Raw genomic sequence first — 25,043 nt, 5'->3', positions numbered from 1 at the left:
ACTGCACTCTAGCCTGGGCAGCAGAGTGAGACTCTGTCTCAAAACAAAACAAAGCAAACAAACAAACAAGCAACCCACCACCACCACCACCACCACCACCAACAACAAAAAAAACAAAAGAAAAAGAAAATGACAAACAACTGGATTAAAATGAACAGCTTTTGCTTTACTAAGAGACAACAAATAGAGTGAAAAAACAAGCCACACCATGCAAGAAGATATTTGCAACAATTGATAAAGGATTAGTATTCAGAATTTAAAGAATGTGAATGAATCAATAGGCAAAAGACAAACACCCAAATTAAGAATGGACACACAGGCATGAGTGGGCACTTCGCAAAGGAGGGAACATGAATCACCCAAAATCATGTGAACAGATGAACAATCCTTTAGTAATTAGGAAACTGCAAATTAAGACAATACTTTTATCTATTGATTAGACATCAAAAAATAATTAGAAATAAAAAATCTAAAATATGGCACTACGAAGAGTCATGAAGGATATGAAGCAAGAAAACCTAATATGCTTTCGGAGGAATTACACCAACTTTACCCATTCTAAAATACCACTTATTTAAAATAATCCGTTATTTTAAACACCACTCCAAAGCAAGACAAAACCCCCCAAAGTCCACTAACCCAGAGCTTTTTATCACTTGTAATTTTTTTTTTTTTTTTTTTGAGGAAGAGTCTCACTCAGGAATGCTGGAATGCAATGATGCAATCTCGCAATCTACAGCCTCTGCCTTCCAGATTCAAGTGATTCTTCTGCCTCAGCCTCCTGAGTAGTTGAGACTACAGATGTGCACCACCACGCCTGGCTAATTTTTGTATTTTTAGTAGAGATGGGTTTCACCATGCTGGCCAGGCAGCTCTCAAAATCCTGACCTCAAGTCATCTGCTGGCCTCAGCCTCCCAAGTGCTGAGATTACAGGCATGAGCCACCCTGCCTGGCTGTCACTTGTAATTTTTGTGTTAAATATGTTGAAAGATCTATTTTAGACTTATTGAAGAAGAATTTTAAATCATATATCACTTCTGCATACAAAAATGAAGAAAATAAAATTAAGGTGTTTCTATCACAGTCTAACTTTTCTGAGTCCAACTTGAATCCCATCATCAGTGTCCACATTTTTCCACACACTAATGTCTCTGCCATTCAAAGCATTGGTCATATAGCAGTTTTGACACTGGGATGTGAACTCGTCCACACTCCTGCCCTAGAGAGGGGGCCTGTGTTCCTCCCACTGACTCTGGGCAGCTGTGACTGCTTGGACCAATAGAGTACAGTGGAAGTGACACTGTGTGACTTCCAAAGTGATATCATAAAAGGCTCTACAATTACTGCCTTGCTCACTGGAAATACTCACTCTTGGAACTCTGGGCCATCTGTAAAAGCCCAAGTATCCTGAAGCTGCCATGCTGGGAGGAAGCCCAGGTCACACGGAGAGGCTCCATGCAGGGTCTCCATTCACAGTTCCAGCTGAGCCCAGCTTTTGAGCCCTCCTGCCCAGGAGCCACACTTGTGAGTGGAGCAGCCTCCAGATAATTCTAGTGCCCAATCCTTCAAGTCATGCGGGCTGCTCAAGCCTTCCCATCTGGGGCCCCAGACATGAGGAAGCCCTCCCTACTCTGCCCTGAGTGCCTGATCCTCAGAACCTGTGAGCGTAATAAAATGGGCCTGTTCCGTGTCCCTAAATGAGGGGGGTCTGGTGCACAGCAGTAAAGAACCAGAATGCCCCTCATTCACAAAGACTCTGGCAACACTGCAGTTTCCATCTCCTTCCAGATCGGCTATCCCCTGGGAGACTTCAGTGTCACACAAATGACCTCTCACTGCCAACACTCTGACCTCCCAATCCTTGACCTCCTCACCCACAGCAATGTCCTCACCTAAGTCACCTGGGCTAACTCTTCCAGTGAACAAACAGCAGGGTCTGGGAGTTTTAAGGGACACCGCGAGGGCTGTTATAAGGTAAATGGAGGCTTCCTCTTGTAGCCCCTCCAAAGGTCCTGTGCCTCCCCCTAGCGTTGTCATCATGCAGGATATTGGGAAGAGCAGCAGGTCACAAAGTCACCGTGTCAAGCCTCCTGTCAATCATAACAGGGAATTCATAACAGAGTTGGGGTGGGAGGTGGGGAATTGGCATCATTCGCTCCAGCTTCTGAGCCGGTGCCTCCGGCTTTTCACCAGCACTTGATTCCGTCTCAGACCAAATATGCGGATGTCCTTCGTCAGCTACTCCATGGACTGTGACACCGTCTTGCTGCTCACCTCAGACAAGTGAGTGCTGCTTTGAGCCCCAAAGGGAGGCCTGATGAGCTGAGCCAGAGGGAGCTCCAGGGAGCTCCAGGGAGCTGAGGGATCCCCGGAGACCTTGATTGGGAGCCTGACAGCACACAGGGCAGGCCGGACAGGGCAACTCACAGTACCCACCCTGACCTTAGCCCTGGCTCCCCTGCATCCTTCTACCCATGGCTGCAAGGTTACCTGCAGGCCCCTGTGCTCCAGTTCTCGGCCTCCCCCACTTCACACTCCCCTGCCCTCTCTCTGCCCTGCCTCCTTCTCTGGGAGGTGGCTGTGAGGATTCCCGGGGTGCAGGGGCTGGCGGAGGGGTGGGGGCGTCCTGTGAACACACACCTGTGCGGGCTGCTGCTCTGTGCCTGTTCCCCCTGCCCTGGCCAGTGCGGGAGGGAGACAGGGTCAGAGCCGGTGGTGAGATTCCTGGGGCTTTAGCGCAGGGATGCTGGCAGGACCAGACAGGGTAGTCCCTGAGTGGGGTTCTGAGCTCCAGGCCAGGCTGGGAAACTGGAGAGAGGTAGGAGGAGCAAGCTCAGGTGGCTTGAGGTGGCCTAGCAAGGTGCCCAGGCCCAGCAGGGGGCACTGCAGACTTCCTGTTTGGCGGGAGGTGAGGGCACTTCCAATGCACATGCCCAGAACTTGGCCCAGATAAGGTGAAGCACAGGAGAGGTGAGGACACTGAGGACTGGATGGGGGCCTGGACTACACTTGCAGGTTCGAGGGAATACAGGGTGGGCTGCCACATCTTGAGCTGGGGGGAGGCTTGGATCTGTGTGCCCTGCGCTGTGGGTTTGGCAGAGAGACTGGAGTGGGTGTGAGGTGGTAAAAAGCAAGTCTATTGGGGAGGACTGTGGCAGATGACCCAGACGGGGAGCAGGGTTTGGGCATGGCCAGAGGAAGGCCAGGGCATGGCCTTTTCTGGGTATGGATGGGCCTGGCCTCTTCCCCTCCTGGGTTGGGCAGGGCAGGGCTCTCAGAGCTCTGGCCATGGCAGGGACTCTGCCCGGAGTGGGAAGTCATCCTTCAGGGTCCATGCTCTGCCCAGCCTTGCTGTGCAGGCTCAGCCTGTCACATTGGATTAGCCTGACCCTAAGTCCCTGGCTCGTCCCAGTCCTGCCACCAGAGCCAGTCCTGGCTGCCCTAGCCCATTCTGTCTGTTTTAACAGCAGCTGACAGGCCATATCCCCCAGCCAGTCTGCAGATCAGTGTTCAGTCCCTGCATGCACAGCCATCGGGGCTGCCTCTCCAGCGTTTGGTCTTCTTGTTTCAGGGGCACAGAAAGTCAAGGAGGCCAGGCAATCTAAGTAAGTAGATTTGGTATTTCCTGTAGCAGGGTAAAGACAGAGCAGGAAACTGAGTCAGGGTCAGGGGTCTGGGGCTGTCGGGTCTGGGTGTAGGGCTGGGGGCTTAGCAGGATGACTTTTCCCAAATACAGCCCTACCTGTTAAAGGATGGAGTGCCCAACACAAGAGAGTCCTTCTTGGGTTAGGGTTTGGATTAGAGTAAGAGTTAGAGTTAGGAATGTCAACCCCATTGTCAGTGACTGACTCTCAGTTGCCCATCCCTGGTTCAGGGCTAGGGTTAGGGTTAGGGTTAGGGTTAGGGTTAGGATTAGTGTTAGAGTTAGAGTTAGAGTTAGAGTTAGGAATGTCAACCTCATTGTCAGTGGCTGACTCTCAGTTGCCCATCCCTGGTTCAGGGCTAGGGTTAGGGTTAGGGTTAGGGTGAGAGTTAGAGTTAGAGTTAGGAATGTCAACCCCATTGTCAGTGGCTGACTCTTCAGTTGCCCATCTCTGGTTCAGGGTTAGGGTTAGGGTTTGGGTTAGAGTTAGAGTTACGAATGTCAGCCCCATTGTCAGTTGCCCTCAGTTGCCCATCCCTGGTTCAGGGTTAGGGTTAAGGTTAGAGTTAGGAATGTCAACCCTATTGTTGGGCGCTAACTCTCAATTGCCCATCCTCCGTTCAGGGTTAGGGTTAGGGTTAGGGTTAGGAATGTCAGCCCCATTGCAGTTCCTGACTCACATTTGCTCATCCATGGGAAGCTCCCACTTTCACCAAAGATGGTCTAAGCGGGGCCCTAGTGAGATTCCTCAGGCCTGCATTCTCTAGAACTGGGATGAGATCAGAAGTCCTGAAATCTATGGTCAACATCACAATGAGGAATGAGCAGGACAGAGCCCTTGCTTGGCCCCTTCTCCATCCAGGAGGCCTTGCATGGTGAACAGTGTCTCCCGGAGAGCTTGGGAATTTTTTTTTTTTTTTGAAACGGAGTCTCACTGTGTCACCCAGGCTGGAGTGCAGTGGCGCGATCTTGGCTCACTGCAAGCTCTGCCTCTCAGGTTCACGCCATTCTCAGCCTCCTGAGTAGCTGGGATTACAGGTGCCCGCCACCACACCCGGCTGATTTTTTGTATTTTTAGTAGAGACGGGGTTTCACCATGTTAGCCGGATGGTCTCGATCTCCTGACCTCGTGATCCGCCCTCCTCGGCCTCCCAAAGTGCTGGGATTACAGGCCTGAGCCACCGCGCCCGGCCAGGGAGCTAATTTTTAACAGTCCATGTGTTTCCATGTCAACCACCTTTTTGGAGTTTTTTTCAGGAAGAAAATAAAAGAGGGTCTCGACCAACTTCAGAAAATGGTGCCTGAAGGACACACATCCATGCAGGCAGGATTTAGAAATGTATACACCCCTTGAGCTCCAAGAATCGATTCTAGTTTACAAGGTCTTAGAGTATCCATGTCCAGGTTCGCTATTTCACTGTCCAAGTTCGCTATTTCTTCTTCATTTTCTTGCAGGCAATTCGGCAGATGGAAAATTTCAACTCCACATGTAAGCACCTGGGGAAACAGAGCTGGGCGAGAGCCTCAGAGAGCTCTGTGTGCAGATTCTGCAAGGCCACCCCTGCCCTGCCTCTTGGAGCAAGTTACTCACCTGCTCTGAGCTCCAGGTCCCTCCCTGGTGCAGTGAGCATAGTAAGCCCCCGCCCCATGGAGTTCTGAGAACTGTGTGGGATCCTGCGTGTGCACCCCTGGTGCTCATAACCCTGAGGTGCTTGCCCTCCAGCTGGGCTGTGTGAAAAGGAAAAGGGAAGAGCCAAGGGGTTTGCCCCCTTGCACGCACCTTAGTCTTCCTCCTCCCTTCCTCGTTTCCCCTCTGAGTGACTTGCATTCCCTGAATGTGTCTCATGCAGAAGGCTGTCCACAGCCGCCGACTCCCCTCCCCACTGTGTGGCTGCAGCTCTTGTCAGGAAAAGGCAGGGCTGGTGGGGAAAGGCATTGAGGTGGCCGTGGGGTCCCCTGCCCAGGTGCCACTGACCTGGATTCCTGTATTCCTGGGCCCACAGATGCCGGCAGGGCTGCCCACAGGCTCTGCCCACAGGAGAGCCCGGCTGCTCCTCCCCCTGCCTGTGCCACAGGCCTGTGCTCGTGGAGTCCTGGCTGGAGCTGCCCTCAGGCAGAGGTGGTGCTGCTGCTAGTGGGTGAGCGTACAGGCAGCCTGTTGAGAAGGGGTCTGCCCCTCTCAGCTCCTCCTTTTTAAATGGGTGCTGGGCTGAGACCTTCCTCACTCTAGGGGTCTCTGGATAGCAGGTGCTTGGCTCTTGGCAGCCTCTCCCTTGGAGGATGAGGCGGGGGCACCTGGCCATGCCCTGGAGTGATCAGTGCTGTGGGCCTCGCGGCCCACAGGGGTCCTGGAGTATTGGGGTGATCAAACCCAGCACCAGATCATGGGAGTGATGAAGTCTGGCGGAGTCAAAGGAATGAGAAAAAGACAGTTTGAGAGAGAAAGTGGGATCAGGGGGCCATCACGAGTGTGGAGGCTGCAAAGGCCCCCGGCTCTGGGAGCCCATGCTATTTATTGGTGCTCAAACAAAGAAACAGGGGGTGAGGATGCAGGGGTTGAAAAGAAACAATGTATCAAGTGAATGAGAAACATATAGCTGCTTGAGATAATGGGAGTGCTAGAAGCAAGGAGCCAGCAAGTCTAGCAGACATGCAAGCCCTGCCTTAGCTTCTCTCCCAACACTCAGCTTTTCTCCCAACACCAGAGCTTTTGGAGGTCACTTCTAGGGCCTTTGCTGAGCAGGCCACTCCTTGCTTCTCCTGCAGACAACAAGGTTTCCAGCATGATTATTGCTATGACCGATGGAACGATGATGAAACATCCATTTTTGGACACTCTCAAAGAAGTGAGTTCAGTTCGTATTTATCAGCATTTTGCTCCTTGTATTTTGGTAATTAATTCTGAATGCCTTCTTTCCCTTAAGCTGAAAGGACTTGGAACCTGGGGGCCACTATTTATACCCTGGGTGTGGCTGATTATAGGAAAGACCTGATAATTCCAAACAGCTTAACCAGGTACCAATATGGAGCCTTGTGGTCAGGTTAGGGTTAGAGTAGGGAAGGGCGTCTCAGGTGGCTTTCCCAGGGCCACCCTAAGAAGGGTCATCTAATCTGCCTCAAGTGAGTTGGGCCAACCCATGACTACTGCAGAAATGACAGCATGTCGTATAAATCCCACCACACCAGAGGGGAGGGCGGAAGAGCTCCCCCCACACTCCCTGAGAGTGGGCTGCTGGCTGGAGAAGGCTGTGGCTCTCAGAGCCTGGCATTCTGCTGCCCCCAAAGCATGGGGGCAGGACACTGTCCCCTGGGCCAGGGGTCTGCTGCATCCTCACCCCTGGGCTGGGGATCCAGCTCTGCTTTCTGTAGATAACAGCAATTGCAGATAGCCCTGACCATGTGTTTGCAGTGGAGAATGGCTTCAAGGACCTGAGAAGCAACTGTTGATACTGTGAGTGGGTGGAGGTGAGGGGCTAGGGGCCTGGCTTCTGTGACCGGAATCTCACTCTCCCTGCCTTGTCCCACCCCTACTCATGTGTTCCAGTTCACATCAAAGACCTGTCTTGAAGCTATGTTGGTGGAGCCTTCCTCTGTGTGTGTAGGAGGTGAGGGCTGCGGAGGCCCTGTGGTAGCCAAACGGTGGTGTGCGTGAGTGCATGCATGTATGGAGTGTGCGTTTGTTTGGTATGTGTTGGGGACGATGTGTGTGGGGAGTGTGTGAGTGTGGTGTGTGTATGTGGTGTGAGTGTGTTTGGTGTGTGTATGTAGTTTGTGTGGGTGCAGTGTGTGTAGTGTGTGTGGGAAGGTGTGCTGTGGGAAGCTTGATGTGTGTGAAGTCTGCGGGAGAGGGTTATATGTGGTCTGTGTGTTGTGTAAATGTGTGTGTGATCTGTGTGTGGGGTGTGTATATGGGCTGTGAGTATAGTATGTGGGGGGTATGCATGAGTGACACATCTGTGTGTGTTGTGTTATGGGTGTATGTGGTGTGGGAGCTGAGGAGGTATGTGTTGTGTGTGTGTGGGGGTGTGAGTGTGTGTACAGGGCATATATGTATGTGTGTGTGGTGTATGTGAGGAGTGTGTGGCGTAAGTTGGGGTGCTATGGAAGTGTGTGGGAAGGGTACCTGGTGCGTGGTGTCTAGTGTGTGAGTTTGTTGTGTGGAGGAGTCGGGAGTGTACTGCTTGTGTGTGTGGTGTGTGTGCATGGGATGTGTGCTGTGTGTTTGCTGTTTGTGGTGTATGTGTGTTTACTATTTATGTGTGTCTGTGGTGTGGGTATGTACAGTAGGACTAGAGTGTTTGGATGTGTTGTGTGTGTCATACGTGGGTGTCTACATGGGTATATCTTGTGTGTGTGGCATGAGGGGAAGGAAATGGTGTGATGGCATGTGTGTATACTTTGTGTGTGCATTCAGTGGGTGGTGGGTGTGTGTGCCGTGGCTGTGTGTGTATGGTATGGGATGTGTAGGTGTGTGCTTGGTATTTTTGGTGTATACGTGTTTGCTGTTTATGTTGTGTGTGTGGGGTGTGCTGGGTGTGTGTTAGGGGAGTGGGGAGTGTGTGGTGCGTGTATGATGTGTGATGTGTGTGTTGTGTGTATGAGATGTGTGGTGTGTCTTTGGTATTTTTGGTGTACGTGTGTTTGCTATTTATGTGTGTGTGTGGTGTGTGGGTGTGTGTGCTTTGGGTGTGGTGTGTGGTGTGATGTGTGTGGTATGGGGTGGGTTGAGTGTGTTTGTGGTGCAGTGTGCATGGGTGGGTGGGTGTGGATGTATAGCCTACATGGGTGTGAATGTGAGTGTTGGTGCGGGGGGAATATGCGGGCGTGGGAGTGTGAGTACCTGTGCACAATTAGTGTGTTGTTACCTCACAACAATAAGTTTAACTCTAAAGCAAGAAAAGACATGTGTGAGAAGCTCTCAGGGAAACACCAGCAAATGGCATGGAGCAGCAGGTAACCCAGACCACAGGCCAGGAGCAGCCACGGCTCCTCTCAGGAAGGCCAGGCAGGTGCAGAAGGTGAAATATCTGTGAAATTTATCACATCAACAAAAGGGGAAACAGGAACCAAGAGGTTATCTCAGGGGATGAAGAACAAGAAGTGGGGGCGTCAACATGCCACATCACCCTGTAAGCAGAAGGAAACCTCCATAGCCCGACAAAGGCGTCCCAACACCCTCGGCTCACTTCAATTCCACAGGAAAAATCCCAGCATCTGTCCCTACTGTCTGGAATGTGGCAAGGGTGAGTCCCGGCATGGGTGGTGACAGCCTCGTGTGGTCCTCTGTGATGACCCCTGTCTGTCCTGACCTCCGCCTGTGCGTGCTGGGACTCTGCCTGGCCGGCATTTACGCAACTGCGGCTGCTGGAGAGGAAGGGAGCCTTGGTTGTCCTCCATCCATGGGGACGGCATGAGGCTGGGTGCTGCTGGCCCCAGAGCAGCAGCTGGGCTCTGGCCTCCTGGTTCCTAACTGCAGTGTGCCCTGGCAGTAGGCAGTGGGAATAGACACACCGTCCATGTCTGCGTTCTGCTCTCCATGGGCACACGACCAGGAGCAAATTGTCCAATGTCAGCCAGCTCCAGAGGTGCCTCCCATGAACAGAAAGGACGCTGTCAGGCCTGTCGTGAGTCCCAAGGTACTGGGCTGTGCGGGGACTGGCACAGGGCTGGGAGCTGGTGGGACCCAGGAACAGGAGCTGGGCTGACACTTCCATGATTGGTCCTGGGCTGTGGCCCCTACTCGCCTCTCCCTGATGCAGAGTTGAGGGTGGGGGTGGAGTAGAGAGCTCCCTTCCCCCTCGGGGTCTCTCTGCTGCTCCTGATTTAAAGCTGCTCAGCCATTCAGCCAGTGTGACAGCTGTGCTCCTCTGATGATGTCCCCTGGACATGCACAGGCTGTGGCATCTGAGCAGCCCTGTCAACCCCAGGTGAGGATGTGAGTCGTCACTCCTCCCTGGAGGCAGCAGAGTTGAGGTGACAGGTGCCCTCTGCCCACCAGCTCGGCCCTCTGCCTCTGCCCATGTGGCCTGGCAGTCACAGCCCCGAACTGTCAGCTGTTGGCCAACTTGGGCAAAGCTGCCCCACATGGAGGGTGACAGTCACAGCAGGGAAAGGCCAAGGCAGGAGCCTGAAACCCAAATGCATCAGAATGAGCCCTGTCAGCAGGCTGCCGCCGAGAAGCCAGGAGGGCTCCAGGGAGCCCAGGAAGGAGTCCAGGGAGGGAGGCACGCAGCCCAGACTCACCACCCCCATTTAGCCCTGGGCCTCATATCCAGCCTGGGAGAGGCCTCTGCTGGCCTCACTGCTCCAGGCCATTCCTGAGCCCATCCCCCACACATGCTGGAGGGTTTTGGCAGGCACCTCCCTTCCAAGCCAGGCAGGTATCTGAGGCTCTTAGCAGGACCCCCAGGCTGTCCAGCAGCCACTCCCTATCCTGGATGCCCTGTGCAGAGGTGGGACCAGGTGGAACATAGGCACTCTGCAAACCCTGCCTCACCTTGAAGGGCCGAGTCCACCTTCCTTTGCAGCCCTGCTCATAGGGCACCTCCTCCTGGAAGCCTTCCCTGATGACCAGCCCCTCTGACTCCCTGCAGCTAAGGGCTTGGTCTGTGCCTCTCATCAGTCACTTGTCACCCAGGATGTATCATGAGTTCTGGTTGTCTATGTCCAAGTATAATTTTCTTCTTTAGTTCTTTGGTTTTCTTCCACCCTTTATTGTTGAAATTTTCAAACCTATAGGTGAGTGGAAAGGATTGTGCAATGAACACAAACACACCTCTGTCCACCACTGGGATTTTACACTGAATGTTCGCCCATGCTCCTTTATCTCTCCCTCTCTCTCTCTTCATCCATCCACCTTGCAATACATAGAATACATGTTTGCAATGTATGTATGTTTGCAATACATAGAATACATAGCCCTAGCACAGCCTAGAATGTAATTTGCAACCACCCCGACTGAAGCTTTGGGGCAGCCCTCAGTCCTGCTCAGGGTGGCCGAGTTGGGCTGACCAAGGGGCACAGGCTGACCAAGGGGCTGACGAAGGGCCCAGTTGCTCCCTCCCGGGCACACACTGAGCCCAGGTCCGGCTGGCCAGGGCCCTTTGGACATCTGAGCGAGGAAGATATTGAAAATGCTACCTGATGGCATGAGCTTTGGAAGCAGCTGCTGTCAGTCTTAGTGGTGGGAGAGGACCCGATACTTGCCCTGAGGCGGGGCCAGGTCTGCTTGCTCAGCACAGGGCACCAAGCTGGCCTTTCCTGCTCTCTCACAGCCTCAGTGCCCCCACCAGGCCCAGGGTCTTCCGAGGACAGCATAGTATCCATCAAGTGGGTGCCCACAAGGGCTGGGCTGGCACCTTGAGCGGGAAGAGCAGGCCAGGCCTAGCTGGCTGATGTCAGCAGTCAGTGTGTGGGTCTTTGGAGTGAGGCAGGCCTCGGAGCTCCTCATCTGAGGAGCATGGTTCCCTAGGTCCCAGCCAGGAGCTGACATGGAGAAACACAAACCCACTGAGGCCTGCATTTCCCATTTTCCAAGAAAGCTAGAAATCTAGATATTTAGGGGAAATGTTCAGGCTTTTAACTGTGGGCCCCCATTTTTGAAAGTACTTGAAAGCATCAGAAAGCATGTCAGCAGGCCAGCTTCACCCACAGCCCGCCTTGAAGGTGTGACACTGCAGGAAGGCAAGAAGCAGGGTTCACAGGAAGCTTTCCTTGGGTGCATGGACCAGGGGCACCCCAGGCATCCACAGGGATTGGAATGAGCGGGGCCTAGGCCAGGAGGCAGGCGTGGAGGCCAATGCCCTTGGCAGCTTCAGACCTGCGGGAACCCTAGCTGGCTCCTGGGGCCAGCCCCCCCGTCCTGTGTCCCCTGTGGTATTTGTCTCAGGGTGGGAGTCACAGTGGTGGAAGGACACACTTCCTGAACCTCAGGGTGGGTGCCCTGTGGTCCTTGCTGGGTCAGGAAGAGCAGGAGGTGAGGAATCACCTGTAGGTCTCTGGAATAGCAGCTAAAACTGGGCCTCTGTGATAGATTCCCCTGAGCAGTCCTGGCCCTGCCCCTGCCCCTGTGGGTGTCCTCCCTGCCACAGGCGCACAGAAAGACAGGGAGGAGAGACCCCGAGTGTTCAGCAGCCCTGAAGGAGGCATCTAGGCTTGGGCACCCAGCTGAGTCATGAGACATGGTGTCTTCAGGCAGCATTATGGCTCCACTTACACCTTACATCAGGGAGGGCCTGGCTGAGTGCATGGCCAGTACCCCTGGGGCTTGAGGGAGCACTACAGATTTCAGGGCAGGAATAGCACTTTGAGCCTGCACCGTGCAGGGACCAAGGCCTTTCCTGAGCGTGTTGGTTCAGGGATGGTAGGGAGAGAGTCCTTGAGTGTGCTCAAGGCCCAGCTGCCTCCTCCTGGACCCTCAGTGACACCAGATGAAGATTTGACCCAGTGGACACATAGATGTTGGTCAAACACTGCTCCTTCCTTACAGGAGCCTCTGCAAATTCAGTTTTGGGGGAGGATCTCCAGGATCAGGGAGGTCAGAGGGGAGGCAGCCCTTCACTCTTCCACACTCAGACTTTTGAATGTTGTCCTTGCAGATCCTACCATGTGGTTATTCATGGAAATGACTTTCAGACTCTAAAGAAACAAGACGAAGTTATTTGCAGATTTATCTTCAAACGAAAGCACTATCATTGGTAAGTTGTCTCCTCGGTGCCTCTGAGTCACGTATTTCCCATACAATACTGCCTTTCCCCACAGCCAGCCAAGCCTCCCAGCCCTTGCCAGCTGTTCCCTGTGGACCCTGTGGGGTTAGAGGCCATGAGGACAAGTGGAAGGAGGCACTGGGAAGCCCGGTCACCCCTCCCTTCATCTGCCAAGCGGGGAAGTAACAAATCCCAAGAGAGCATCTCAGATCAGGGCTTCCCCCTCAGTGAGGCTGGGTTTAGGACTGGTTCTGCCATCACAGCTGCATCTGCCCACCTTAGCCTCAGTTTCCCCTTCCCTTGAGAGCCCAGGACCCGAAGCCCACAAGGCTACTCCTGGGAAATGGTGGCAGCCCTGGAGGTCTGAGCCTGGCTGGCCAGGTGCACCAGTAGCTTGCCCAGAGGGGTGTGTTTACCTTGCATTGAGGGAGGATGCCAGCCTGTAGGCCTGGGCCCTGGAATCCTGGCTCAGGCACACATTGCCTGTGTCACCTTGACCAGATGAGTGTTCTACTCTGAGCCTCAATTTTCTCAGTTTAACATGGAGCCATATGGTGCTGCTTGTGTGTTCTTTAACCAAAATGCTTGGGACCACAAATATTTTAGTTTTTAGATTTTTTTTTACGTTTTGGAATGTGTGCATTATGCTTATGTTTCAGCATCCCTAATCCTAAAATTTGAAATCTGAAATTCTCTGAGCATTTCTTTTGAACACCATGTTGGTGCTCAAAAAGTTTCAGATTTTGAAGCATTTTGGGTGTGGATTTTCATATTACAGATGGTCAGCCACAGTTGCACTTAGCTAAGCAAAATCACATGTGTAGAGCAGTTGGTTCGTGGAAGGGCTATAGCATTTTTTAAAAATCTCCTATTATTTGGCTATAGGCATCAGAGGACCTCTGTGATGGTGGAGTGGCCTGAGGAAGCGCACAGTCCAGGCAGACGCTGTGCCCTGGGTGCTGGGGAGGGGGGTGTGCTCTTCCCCACTGAGCGCCTGGGGTGCAGTTGGATTTTTGCATCCTCCTTGATCTTCCCAGGTGGCCCCTTGATACATTCATTTGATGTGATGATAGTATGTTCACTGACATCTAATTCTAGGGCCATGTGCTAATCCCAGGATGACTTCTCTTCCCCCAAGAGGCTTCTTGGCCATTTTCCTCCTTTCCATGAGTACATAAGAAGGGCTGGGCCTGTCATCCCCACATTCCCACTCATCAGCATTGTGTGGATGGTCTCAGGAAATTCGGTTTTCACTGGGTTATACTTTCCAGGAGTGTCTTAGGAACTGAGCAGCCCCTTTCTAAGGAAAGGTAACGCTTATTGAGCACTTACATCAGATATTGTGCCAAGTGCCTTACGCACAGTATTTCCCTGAATCCTCAAAGCAGCCTAACAGAAATTCCTTTGTATGTGTCAACCTAAATAACAGACAGACAAGGGCTCTTTACAAGAAAATGATGTTCATCTGAGAATGGGCATCACAGTGGGAATGCGCATGCCATAGGAAACTACATGCATATTCAGTAAAGGTAGATTTGACAGGAGATGTGAGGAGGATTACATAATTATTTGAGTTAATTCTTCTTGGCTACTAAGGTCAATAATAATAGAGATGACCCCAATGTGAGGTTGCATGGGCAGTTGCTGGGCAGATGTCCTGGCAGAAGTATTTTTTGTGTAGGTTTGCAATGGTCTTTGTACAAGGTTGTAGTTTTTACAGATTTGTGGTAGTTTTTGTTATCAGGTATACAAGCTTGTGAATCTTCTCTTCATAAACTTCCCCAATTCAGCTTGCCAGGATTTTTTGTTGTTGTTTTTTAACATGTTAATTCTATTTTGATTCTGACAACTTTCACAGTTTCTACCTTTTGATCAAGATCTTTCTGCAAATGCCTCGCAAATCAATCATTCTGTAATCAGGTTTTGACTGCCCCTGGATAATGAGATGGGCCTGTCCTGGTTGCAGGTCTTGGTCCATTTTGGAGGAGGCAACTGGTAACTAGGAATAAGTGTCAAACCCTTTTAGTCGCATTTGACCTTTCAAGGATGTTTGAAAGGAGTGACTCTCAGGTTAAGTCTATCTTGAGTCCATTATTAAGTTCAATTTTGTGGGTTCCACAGTCTTGCTATGATCTCAAAATGATAGGCTAGCATTATGGTTACAAGTTGTACTTCTGCAAAAATTTAGCAAGTAGCATATAGAAAGTTTAAAAATGGAAAATATGGTTTGCATAATAGTTTTGATCCATGAACCTAGACTTAAAGACAACTGTATTCGTTTGTTCTCATGCTCCTAACAAAGACATACTTGAGCCTGGGTAAGTTATGAAGGAAGGAGGTTTAATTGACTCATAGTGTCACTTGGCTGGGGAGGGCTCACAATGACGCTGGAAGAGCAAGAGACATCTTACATGGTGGTAGGCAAGACAGAATGAGAGCCACACCAAAGGAGAAACCCCTTATAAAACCATCAGCTCTCCTAAGACTTCTTCACTACCACAAAAACAGCATGGGGGAAACCGCCCCCATGATTCAATTATCTCCCACCGGGTCCTTCCCATAACAAGTGGGAATTGTGGGAACTACAATTCAAGATGAGATTTGGGTAGGGACACAGCCAAACCACATCAGTAACCCATCGAATGAATCAAATGACCATAAGGAATTAGGTGAGATCTGTTTTAACCATGTGGCCTGTTTTCTTACTTTGTGTATATTGGTATTGACTTTCCCAGCGGAATTTATCCAGGTATGGCATGTAGTATCAGCAATAGTACAGACATTTGCTTATTTAACCAATGTATACCAAAAGATCTCTTAGGTCAGGTTCTGGCAAGTTACAAGCAAAAGGTACTAACTGTGAAATTTCAATTACTCCATTATCTTGCCAAGTGAGCAAGGTAGCCTTAAGGAGCATAAGAGTCTCATTATACTATGGAGTCTTTGCCAATGTCTTGAAAAAAAGCTGTCCACAGTATGCAAAGGTCAACTTCTCATCCTGATTTGCAGTTTGTCTCTGGTCATGGCATCAAATGGTTTGGTAAACTTTTTATGTGGCCCATACATCAGGCACATGGCTGGTTTCTTAAAATTCATCTAGTTTCAGCTTATAGGGCTTTTGGAACAGAACAGTTTTCCATTCATAGTAATTCCATGGAAGAAGGTTGGATTGGAGGAACATAGAATAATTCGGGATGTGGTCTAGCTACAGACAGATAACAAGAACTTAGACAACAACTGAGTGCAAATGCTTTTTGAGTAGAATCCAAAAAACTTAGAATAGCCGTGGTTAAAAATCTGATAAAAGTTCACAATCGACAAGAAAATTTAGTTGTTTCCATTACCTGCAGGAATTTAAGATATCAACCATAATCATGACTGATAGCATCATATCACAAGTATCGGACTTATAAATTTCATATAATGTTTAGAATACTCACATCAATAACATAGCCATATAAGTAAAACTTTAAAGAAGTTTTAACATAACAACCCAAATTGTGACTGATAGTATATTAGATTTTGTTATATAATTTTTAGAACATTCCTATCAATAGCCTACCCACAAATGTGACTAAAAGAAGATGTAGCCTCACTTCTCATTTGACAATCCTTGTCATATAATTTACCAAATAAGCCTAATCATTTAATATCTCTATAAATTAAAAGATATCTTCTTTGATATTCTCCAGGGGCCCAACTAGAAAATCTCAAAGTTAATTGCAGTTCAAAAAGACTTAATTTAGAATTTTGATCCAAGAGAAGCCCACCAAAAATGTCAAGAGATTCAAAGCCCTAGATCAAAATAGAATCATAGGTCACTGTTAAATAATAGTCATTCATTTAACTCGAGTGATTATCAGGAAACTTCAAAAGCAATACAGAAAGTTACAAAGATTTTAAAACCTTAACCTGTTCAAAGCTCAGTTTTCTTAAGTAATCGAAAATTTAATAAAGACAACACAGAAAATTATCTTGGTAAAATATAAATATATAAATTGTTTGTCTTTTAGGTCAATTACCAAAAGGTAAAAAAAGAAATCTCCTGCAATGTAATTGCTTCTTCTCATGGGAAGCCCGTTCAGTATGGAAACTGAACCTGATGAAAGGGTCCTGAAATTCAATTAGAGATAAAATAATATATCCAAGGGTTATGAGTGTACACTCATAGAAGAGTATAAACAAGAAGACTAGTACCTTGAGCAGAGGAATACAGAGCTCTTAGATAAAGTAAAAACGTGTGAAGTTTCTTGGTAGCATGGAACAATTCACACATATCAAGAAAAGCCAAGAATACGTAATCTAGTTATATTGGAGGAAAACATTGCTTTTCTTGGCCTTCAAGATAAACATTATAGTGCCAGGCCATAAAAACCGAGTTAGAACTGGAGGAAAAATGTTAGAGCAGCTGATGAAAAAGTTGGAGAAGAGAGTTATCACCTCAGCCAACCAAAAAGCTGCAACTTTTCGAAGGAAGAGAGTAGGAGCGCTGCAGGCTATGGTGTATGGCCTGCAAACCATGTGCAGTGGGACGCAGCAGAAACTGAACTTCTGAAATAAGAATCTGAGGAAGACCCTACCTTAATAAATAAAATTACCATTCTTCATGAAAAAGATTACATTCCTTACCTGAAACTGGGGAAATTAAATGGATCTCAGGAAAAAATGTGCCAGAAATAGAAACTGACTGCAGTTTAGAAGATGGCTGTTAAAGAAAACAGAAGTCAGAATTAAAGATCACAACCTCTTGCAATGTTACTAATAGCAAATCAATATTTCAAGAAAACTTTGGTATTCTAACATAGGAGACCAATTTTTTGGTTTAGTATTACTGTATTTTTAATACCAGAGCTCAATCTTTATGAAGACTTATACATAATTTTATTCTGATTATTACCAAGTCAATTACATGGGAAAATTTTTTCATCAATTTACCTGCCATGAATATTTTTGTTTTTATTGCATTTGGTTTTGGGTTCTTGGTCATGAAGTCTTTGCCTAAACCAGTATCTAGAAGGGTTTTTCTGATGTTATCTGCTAGAATTTTTACAGTTTCAGGTCTTAGATTTAAGTCTTTGACTCATCTTGAGTTGATTTTTGTATAAGGTGAGAGATGAGGATCCAGTTTTATTCTTCCACATGGTGGCTTGCCAGTTATCCTAGCACCATTTGTTGAATAGGTTGTCCTTTCCCTACTTTATGCTTTCGTTTGCTTTGTCAAAGATCAGATGGCTATATGTAAGTATTCATGTTTATTTCTGGATTCTCTATTCTGTTCCATTGGTCTATGTGCCTACTTTTATACCAGTACCATGCTATTTTGATGACTATAGCCATGTGTATAGTTTGAAGTTGGGTAATATGATGCCTCCAGATTTGTTCTTTTTCCTTAGTCTTGCTTTGGCTACGTGGGCTTTTTAGGTTCCGTATGAATTACAGACACACGGAACCAAACCAAAATCATTGTTCACAGGGATTTTAACCCAGGTGTGCAGATCAAACAAATATTTAATTAGGCATGCAGAACTAAAAGTGAATTTGCCAGAAAAGACATGCCTCACAAACAAATGTAAATTATGTAGAAACAAGGGTGCTCAAATCAGAAAAACATTTGTCATTATACCAGAAAGAATTTACCAGAAAAGACAAAAAATTGTTATTTCAGGAGGGATGTAAGGTCTTTGACTTATCCAAATCAGATGCTGAATGAAGTCAAGAGCTTCTACCCAAAAGTAGGAGGCTCAGCCTGAAAGAAGACCCTCCAGGACAGAAAAGGCAAGCACAGAAACAGAGAGCTCCAGGGGCTCAAGTGAGGACTGCACACCAGTTCCAAGAATGGCTGATTTCTTCCAATAGTGGTCCTACTCCAGGTCCTACGTCTGGACACCATTTATGTCAACCTGAACAACAGAGTTTCTCTCTAAAAGAAAACAGTATTTATTCAGGAATAGTGCCTGGCACTAGGAATATGTGTGCCATGGTAATGTGCATAATCAGGGAGGTAACAGAAGACAAAGGCTTTTAAAGGAGAAATGAGGATTAGGGAATTGTTTTGAGATCATTACCCTTGTCTAAACAGATCAATAGCAAGGGTGACACTAGTCCAAGGCTGGACAGGTAGTTCTTGGGAACATGTTCCTGTGGAAGTATTTTTTGTGTTAAGTTTGCAATGGCTTTTGTGCAAGGTTGTGGTTTTTGCAAAGTCTTTTGTGATAGTTTTTGCTACCAGACATATAGGCATAAAAACCCTCTATTTGCAGCCTTTCTTAGCCCTGTTTGTCATGGACTTTAATTTTTTTTTTTTAAACACAAATGACTCCATTTTTAGTTCTGACAACTTTCCCGTATGGATGGAGAACTAGAGAGAAGCATGATGGAAGAGCCTGCCCAGGGCCATACAGTTCATGTTGCAGCGCAGGAAAGCAGACCCAGGAGATCTGCCTGCCCTACCAGGGCCTTCTGCCTCCCTGTGATGGCAGCTGCTGGGAAAGGGGGTACCCAGCCTACCTCCATGAAGGGCATTCAGCTGCCTCCTCTGTGGGCCTGTGGCTGCACTGGCTTCCCAGACTGGAGGTTACCGTCTACCTCTCCATACACAGGCCAGCACTGACGTCTCGCAACGGGGAGACCTTGCCACAGCTCTGGGCACCTGTGTAGATGGCCATGCTGCTCCTGGTTGATGGCTTGTCCAGGAGTAAAAAGCTTGTTTTTAAAAATAATTGAGAACAACCTTTAAACCTATTTTCACTATTAGGAAGATATCCCCTGAAAATGTCCCTGGAGTGTTGGCCACCACTGAACACGCCTCCCCTGTACCCCCCACTAGACGGCAGCGTGCCTTCCCTGGCCACTGATGCCAGCCTGGAGGTGCAGGTCAGGGAGAGACTTCCCTCTGTCCTGCATCTGTCCCTGTGGGGAAGCAGGGGCAGAGCCTGGTTCTGGCTTCTGGGAAGCACCTGGATACGATTTTTGTCAACCAAAATAACAAACAGCGTCTCTAAACAGAAATGCTCTTTATTCAGGAACAGGGCATGGAAAACACATGCCAGAGTAAACTATGTGCATATTTAGGGAGGTGAAAAAAAAACAGAGAAAGGTTTTTAAAGGAAAATGAGGAGGATGCCATAATTGTTTTGAAATCATCCTTGGCAAAAAGGTCAATACCATGGGTTCTGCCAGTCCTAGGTTGCCAGGCAGTTGCTGAGCCCTGGGAAGCCGAGGTCCTGGCAGCCGAACCCAGTGGGTAGAGAGGTGGATCAAGGCCAGCAGGCAGATGCCCACGCCCTCCCCCACAGTTCAGGAGGCATGAAAAGGGTGTGGGCTCAGGAGTGAGAAGTTTCCACGTCTACACGTTACTGAACTCTCCTGAGCCCACCACGCTCCCACAAAAATGAATAAGTAAATATATAAATAAATAAACATTGGGAAAGAAAGTTACAGACTTAAAACAAACAAACAAAACCAGTCCCCTCTTCAGGCTTCCCCCTTTTGGTAAATGGTGTCACTGTCCAGCCGGTTGTTCTGGTCAAACACTCAAATGTCATCTTTGACTCCTCCGAGCTTCCTCTTCACATCCATCCCACCAGCAAGTCCTGTTGCCTCCATGTGCAAAATATATCCTGGATCTGCCCAACCTGGACAGATTCACTGCACAAGAAATAAAACCCCAACCCCTTTCCAGGGCCCAGGAGGCCCTGCCCCCTGTCCTGGGTCACCTCTTTCCCTCCTTGACAAGGTCAGCGAGTCACTGCCCAGAGCATTGGCACAGGCCACTCTCTCAGCCCCAAGCACCCTTGCCTGGGATCTTTGCCTGGCTGGCTCCTCATCTTTTTAATCTCAGCTGGATTGTCACCTCTTCAGAGAGAATTTATTTTTCATGGAAGTTTACAACACTATACAAAGTAGCAAGAATTGTGCCATGAACTTGAAGAAGCCATCACCTACTTTCAATCATTCTTAACCTGCCCCCACCTGCTTTCCTTGGTACCCTTATCACAGAGTATTTTGAAGCAAATCCCTGGCCTTGCATCATTTCATGATCCTCTAGACCAGAAATTGTGGCTCTACAAGATAGGAGAAGTCACGCATAATGAAGTGACTGTCCCTTCCCCTCTGGTCCCCTCACGTCCTCTGGTCATGGACATCACAGCACGTTGCACTCTTTATCATCTGTTTTGTCCTGTTTACTTTATTTTATTTTTTTACAATTTTGTTTTCTGTGTCCCATGCAATCTCTAAATGTGAGTCCCTTGAGAGCAGGGACTCTGCCTGCCTGTTCCTGTTACACAGCAGAGTGCTGCACAGGGCCTGGGTGTGGTGGGTACTCACAGGGGTCTCTGTAAGAGGAAGGCAGAGCCCAGATGCTGGTCCTGGGCCACAGGGTCAGCTCTGCATGCTGAGGACAGGCATGGGGAGAGACAGTGGTCAGATGTGTGCATCGACATTCTTCCCATGTCATTTCCTTTTAAATGAACATCCAATTAGTATGGACAAGACTTCCAAAACTTGCCCTGGACCAAAGATAGAAAAACCTGGCAGGAGGCCCTATAGGATAGGAGGCCAGGGAGTCGGGGTTGGGCACAGTGAGGTATACACAATGTGGATGTCCCCCCCCCCACTCCCCGCTGGGGCTGCACGTGTCTGACACTGGGCTAAGGGCACTTTCCCCACCTTTTATCATTGGTGGCCCCAAAGGTATTCAGGGATCTGCAGTGTTCTAGGGTCTGTGAGGAGGGCAGGATGCAGGAGATAATTGCCCGAGGAATGGTACCTTTGCTCCAGGTTGCCTCTCAGAGTTAAGCCAACAGACTCTGTAAATACAGAAGAGCCAGGATGGTGACACCAAGCAGTGGTCCCTGGTCATTTAGGACACGGTCACAATGGCATGAGACCCCATGCAGCGCCCCTCACTGCCTGACCCGCTTACCCTTTGGTCATCATTGCTGAGTTGACCTGCAAGTGTTTGGGGAATGACCTCTCATGACCCATGCTGTCCACTGGCCAAGGGCAAGAACTGCATCTCTCCGGGCTGGGTCTCGCCATCTGCGTTTTCTGTGCTTTAGGGAGTACTTTATTGAAGTCAGCTTGAACAACGGCAAAACATTCTTCAAGAGCAATGTCAGCGTCACCAGCAGCACATGTGTGAGTACCAGGATGGGGCTGCAAACACGTATGAGGACTGTCCAGAGTCTCTGCACTAGAAGGAGATATACCCTGGGGAGGACAGAAAGGGCAGGCAGTTCCCAGGCAGTCCCAGAAAGCAGTGTGTGCAGCAGGCACCTGAGGCTGCTCCAACCAGGCTTCCAGATGGTGCAGGTGGGTGAAGCTAGGAGGCTGTCTGCCAGGAGCCAGAGTCCAGCACCTCCTGGGTGTCCAGCTTCTCCACATGGACCTCCCAGGCCCAGGAGTTCTGGAGGATTCCACACACTGCCGTCAGGGTGTGTGTGTGCTACTGAACTGGTGCCCCAGCTGCTGATCTGGTCCTAAACCCACTCATGACCCTGGCCCCCGAGCCTGCCTGGTTGTAACCTGCTGTCATTGCCCAGATGCCTTGAACCTTTCTGCCTCTGCTCCTTCCTTGAGTCCCTGAGATGTCCCTCTCCGCTCCCTCGCTGAGTTCTGCATTTCGTCCCCTCCTGTTGGATGAAGGGGAGGCTCTAGGGCACTGGGACCTGGGCTCAGCTCCAAGAGGCCCCTGGGAATGGAGATGCTGTATCCTAAGAGTCTGCCCTTCAGAGCTCCACATCTTTGGGCAGCTTGGCCCAGGGCCACATAGGCAGGAGGATGTGCTGGAGGGACACGCGGGAGGCCTGAGCCCACTCCACTGCCTTGTACCCAGTCTTATATGTGAGGACTCACCAGTGTTGACAGTCCTCCCTCTGGGTCTCCCCTTGCCTGTCCCTGCATATCCACGCATGGATTAGCAGGCTGAACACACACATTCCCCATCAGGATTCCACCCACTAAAGGCTCCACGGTGACAGGCATATCAGGAGCAGCCCTGGGGCTCCAGCCTCACCAGCGGCCTTCATGCTCAGCCTCAGTGGTTCCTCTCCTTCAGCCAGCTGGGTTCTCAGCACAGGCCCCCTCTCCTCCTCTCCCCTTCCCTCCCTGCCCTCCCCTGCCCTCCCCATCTTTCTCTCTAAACAGAGCTCTGGGTTTGGGGAAGGCCTGGGCAGCTTGTATTCGCATGGATGTCACCCAAGTTCCCTTCATTGTGAAGAACACCCAGAGAAGAGTTCCTGTTGCTTACACCCCATGTGGCCTGGTTCTGAGCCAGGACTTTGTCTGAGCTCTCTAAACCTCACAAGTGCCCCCAGGGAGGGAGGCCCATTCTCTTCACAGAGGTGTGGAGGCTGAGGCTCAGAGTGGTGTGTGGATGTGCCCACGGTGCAGAGCCTGGAAGTGGGGATATAGGCTGTTGGGGATGGACCTGGGTTTCCTGTCCTTGCTCCTGCACCTGCACCTCTCTTGGCCACAGCACCCCCACCCTTGCCCATCATTGTACCTGGAGATTTTGGGGTCCTCCCAGAAGCCTTGTGCTGCAGGCAAGGTGTGCGGTGAGGGGGGGTTTGTCAGACAGTGTGAGCTTCCAGGACTTTCTTGACAGGGCTCTTGGGCAGAGACTTTCAGCGGGTCCAGAGGAGGGGTTTGTAGTTCCCTTGGGAGCATCCCTTATCCCCAACCCCACTATTGTGCCTTGAGGTGGGACCACCTGTAGAGAAGGGGGAGTGGGCAGATGGGCCCCCAATTGGTGGGCACCAGGATGAGGCTACCCAGGCCCTCCCAGGCCTGGCATTCCTCTGTCCCTTAGACGTGGTTCATGGTGCTGTCTTTCTCCACCAGGGCATTTTTCGCAACTGGCTCTATTTTGTGCCACCCCTGCTGCTTGCACCACTGCTACTGTGTTGTGTCTGGTGGCTGTGCTGCAAGAAGGCAAGTGATTTTTCCCCACCCAGCCCTGGGGCCCAGGTACAGGCCCGTCCTCTGAGGGACTCTAACATGTGACTGCCCCATGATCCAGCCTGTGGGAAGTTTCCCTCAGCTCCTGGCTCATCACATGAGCCCAGGGAGTGGCAGACCTGTCCACACATTCCCAGAGCCTAGCAAGCCTGGGCTTCTGCAGGACCTCCTGCCCCGGGCTGGCCACATAGAGCTGGCCTGGGATGCCGTGGACAAGGGGGTGAGGCCTGCCCTGGCTCCTAGAGAAGAGTGACCCCAGAACCCCTGAAACCAGGGCTGCCTCAACAATCGGGACTTCTGGAAGCCTCAGATGGACAAGGGCCAGGAGGCAGCCTCTGTGTGAAGGGAGGAAGAGAGGGTCCCCCCTGAGGTCCTGATGGCCCAAATGGAGGATGGTGCTGTAACTCCTAGCTGTCTGTGACTTGGGAAACCAGCATGGATCTCGGTACATGTCTGGTGCCTTCCCCATTCCTTCATCTGTCTTTCCTGAGCTCCAGCTTCCCCTGGGCCCCATGCTGGGCTGGGGAGGGACAGAAATGAAGCTCCCCACGGGCAGCTCACAGTCCTGGTTTGTCGGGGCTGAGAGTGAAATGTCAACCCCACAGAAGTGGGAAGGGCCCCCTATAAGGCAGAGCAGGAGACAAAAGCAGAGATGGAGCCCAGGGCAGGGAGAGTGTCAGGGGCGCTGGGAGCTGGGGCAGAAAAAGCCAGCCCAGAGAGCTGCAGACAGAGGACAGAGCAGAGGGAGGAGAGGACAGAGCTCAGCCCCGTCCCCAGGCTCCAGATGCGGATGTGGCTCCGTTTGGCTTCTCTGGATCCCTGTCTCCTGGCAGGGATGAGGGGTTGGCTGGGGTTAGCTTCTAGGGACTGCAGGGCTGAGGGGTGAAGGAGTCCTGGCGGGCACCAAACTGGGAGGGACACCAGCCCAGTGAACACAGGGACCAGGAGTCTGGGAGCAGGCTGTGGCTCACCTGGGCTGGGGACCCACCCCAGGGGCCATATGCAGTGGTGAGTAACTGAGGCAGGAGGCCCTGGGCCTGAGACAGGGTGGGAACAGGCCTCCCTGGTCAAGGATGGCCTCTGCGGTGCTATGTAGTGGGCCCAGGGAGGCTGCATCTGCAACCAGGTGGATGCAGACAGTCATCTGCAAATGCTGGAACCATTGCACAGCCCCCAGGACAGGCTTCCTCCAACAAGGCTGGCCTCGGGAGAACCAAGGCGACTGGGACGAAGTTGTTAGTATTTAGGGGAAGAGGCATGTCTGCAAACCAGGAAGTTTGCGTGTTTCTTACGTGAAGGACAGTCCCCTGTGGTGTGGGCTCCTCACTAGTCCTTTCACTTCCCAGACACACATCTGGGAGTGGCCAGCACTGTGCCCGGTGCTGAGGCAATGACACCATACCCTTGCTCTTAAGAGTTGTCTGAAAAGTCAGCAAACCATTGTTGTTTTTTTTTTTTTTTTTTTGGTGCTAGAGCAGGAGATACCACCATTTCCACCACCACAACTTCCGCATCCACTGCCTCCGCCCCCGGCTCCTGTAAACACCTGCCCCACTGTGATTGTTGCTGTGGGTGTCAAGGAGTGTGCGGGATGAGAGGGGTAGAGGTGAGAAGCACAGTGGAGAGGGGCTGCAATCCCCAGGCTAGGACTACGGGAGGAGGAGCAGCTGGGTCCCACTGCAGAGACCAGGCCCTTCCTGGAGGAAGGCAGACTCTATGGAGGATGGACTTT

The 25,043-nt window shown here is 50.3% G+C and overlaps 1 long non-coding RNA gene across 8 annotated transcripts in view; it reads left to right on the top strand.

Moving 5' to 3' along the window:
- Positions 1–25,043, top strand: part of LOC697176 (uncharacterized) — a 78,283-nt gene that overhangs the window by 15,141 nt on the left and 38,099 nt on the right. For 2 of the 8 annotated variants that reach the window (XR_003719315.2, XR_013397816.1), the window contains exons 4-8: positions 2,195–2,284; positions 3,573–3,606; positions 5,100–5,133; positions 6,411–6,490; positions 12,242–12,340. This is a non-coding gene — a long non-coding RNA (uncharacterized LOC697176). Of the gene's footprint in view, positions 1–684; positions 1,078–2,194; positions 2,285–3,572; positions 3,607–5,099; positions 5,134–6,410; positions 6,491–12,241; positions 12,341–21,411; positions 21,514–25,043 lie in introns of those variants that run through there. The other 6 variants (XR_013397815.1, XR_013397817.1, XR_013397813.1 and 3 more) reach the window with 5 other exon arrangements.

Source organism: Macaca mulatta, chromosome 9 (assembly GCF_049350105.2).
Source record: "Macaca mulatta isolate MMU2019108-1 chromosome 9, T2T-MMU8v2.0, whole genome shotgun sequence".
NCBI lineage: Eukaryota > Metazoa > Chordata > Mammalia > Primates > Cercopithecidae > Macaca > Macaca mulatta.
This window is presented reverse-complemented; position numbering and strand designations above follow the sequence as displayed.